The sequence below is a fragment of the Pseudophryne corroboree genome, unplaced genomic scaffold (genome assembly GCF_028390025.1).
Source record: "Pseudophryne corroboree isolate aPseCor3 unplaced genomic scaffold, aPseCor3.hap2 scaffold_1431, whole genome shotgun sequence".
NCBI classification, from domain to species: domain Eukaryota; kingdom Metazoa; phylum Chordata; class Amphibia; order Anura; family Myobatrachidae; genus Pseudophryne; species Pseudophryne corroboree.
In genome coordinates this window covers 42,501-45,000 of record NW_026968059.1, presented here as the reverse complement: position 1 = coordinate 45,000, position 2,500 = coordinate 42,501, and positions in this window count along the sequence as shown.

Genomic DNA, 2,500 nt, shown 5'->3' with positions numbered 1-2,500 from the left:
TCTCCGAGCTCCGTGCCTGCTCTGCCACGGGTCCTTTCGCAGGAGCTCCAGGGAAACGGGCTTTTCGGCCCCTGACAGAGTCCCGGCTCTCTCGCTCGCCTCGTTGGTACCTACTGATCCGGCGGAGGTGTTCTCCGGCGGGTAGCGACACGGACGGCCGAGGGCGCGCTTCACCCAGGCTTCAACCGTCTCCTCCCCGAGCCCCTGGAAGTGCAGCTGGGCCGCGGGCGCCCCGGTCCGCACTCATCTGCGAAACTTCCACAAATTGCAGTACCCGATTTGGCCCGCCGGGGGGCGCTGCCTCCGGGGGAGAAGGAGACGTGCCCGGCCCGTACGTCGGGCTCCAACGGATGCCCGCCGTGGACCCTTTATAGGCCCCATCCTGGTCCTGCCATGCTGTTATCGGAGCTCCACGGCTATCTTGTCACTAAACCTTTCGTTTGAGCTCCAGGGCTTTTTGCTTTTTGTAACCCGGTTCCTGGAGCCCTGCCTGGGCAAAATCGGATGCAAGAAGGCCCTGCCCATGCTGATCTCTGAGCTCCGCGCATCTTCTGTCACGGGTCCTTTCGCAAAAGCTCCAGGGAAACAGGCTTTTCGGCCCCGGACAGAGTCCCGGCTCTCTCGCTCGCCTCGTTGGTACCTACTGATCCGGCGGAGGTGTTCTCCGGCGGGTAGCGACACGGACGGCCGAGGGCGCGCTTCACCCAGGCTTCAACCATCTCCTCCCCGAGCCCCTGGAAGTGCCGCTGGGCCGCGGGCGCCCCGGTCCGCACTCATCCGCGACACTTCCGCGCTGGAGTCCGACGCTCGCCGGCCGCGTCCCCCGGCCCGCGGGGGCCCGGGGGGAGGCCCGACGCGTGCGGGGGGAGGCGGCGGGCGGCGGGGGCGCCCCCGCGCCACCCGACGGCGCCCCCCGGTGGCCAGAGGCGGCTCGGAGCGAGACGATCGGGGGGGGACGGCGGCGCGTGACCCGCCCCGGCCCCCTTGGCCCAGCGGACGGGCAGGCGGCTCCCGGGCGACCCCCCCCCCGATCCCCGCCGCGGCGCCCCCCGGTGGCCGCCTGACGCCACTGCGGGGGGTGCAGATTCCGTGTGTCCTCTCGGATAAAAACAAAAGAAACGGTTCCCGTCGGGCGAAAGTAAGTGGGACGCAGGGCCCCGGGCCCCGACGGTCCGCGCGCGCGGCGCCCCCCGCTGGCCGGTCGAAGGGATGACAAAAATAAAATGAAAAAAATTTCAAAAAAGCACTCGCCCCAAACAGACGAAAGGTACCCGGTCCGCCCGGATGAACCCTCCCCCGTGTCCCCGCCGCGGCGCCCCCCGCTGGCCAGCCGAGGTAATACACGATTGAGAGGGGGGGAGTGAAAAACAGGGGCAAAAAATGAAAAACACCCCACCCGTTTGAATGCAAAGTCCCGGAGCGGCCAGGGGTGGACGCCGGTCCGCGCGCACGGCGCCCCCCGCAGGCCAGATGAAGGGAAGAACGGAACGAGACTAAAAGATAAAAAAAAATTTCAAAAAAGCACTCGCCCCAAACAGATGAAATGTACCCGGTCCGCCCGTGTCCCCGCCGCGGCGCCCCCCGCTGGCCAGCCGAGGTAATACACGATTGAGAGGGGGGGAGTGGAAAAAAAAAGGGCAAAAAAATGAAAAACACCCCACCCATTTGAATGCAAAGTCCCGGAGCGGCCAGGGGTGGACGCCGGTCCGCGCGCACGGCGCCCCCCGCAGGCCAGTTGAAGGGAAGAACGGAACGAGACTAAAAGATAAAAAAAAATTTCAAAAAAGCACTCGCCCCAAACAGATGAAATGTACCCGGTCCGCCCGTGTCCCCGCCGCGGCGCCCCCCGCTGGCCAGCCGAGGTAATACACGATTGAGATTAAAAAAAAACCAGGCAAAAGACAAAAACACACCACCGATTTAAATGCAGTGTTCACGAGCGCCAGTCCGCGCGCGCGGCGCCCCCTGCTGGCCGCGTAAAAAAAAATAATAATAATAATAATAATAACAATAATAATAATAATCCACCGTTGTGAATTTGCGATGTGTCCGGTACGGCGGCGGCGGGGAGGCGTCTCCCCTCGTCGGCGCACCCTGGTGGGGGGAAATAAATGAAAGGGAAAAAAAACAAAGAAGAACAGCCCGGGCTCTCGCCGGCTTCCGCAGCCCGGGCTCCCTCCGGCTTCCGCGGCCCGGGCTCCGTACATACAGACAGCAAATGAAATAACGGACGGATGGATGGAAGAGAAGAACAGCCAGGGATCTCGCCGGCTTCCGCAGCCCGGGCTCTCGCCGGCTTCCGCAACCCGGGCTCCAGCCGGCTTCCGCAGCCCGGGCTCCCTCCGGCTTCCGCGGCCCGGGCTCCGTACATACAGACAGCAAATGAAATAACGGACGGATGGATGGAAGAGAAGAACAGCCAGGGATCTCGCCGGCTTCCGCAGCCCGGGCTCCCTCCGGCTTCCGCGGCCCGGGCTCCGTACATACAGACAGCAAATGA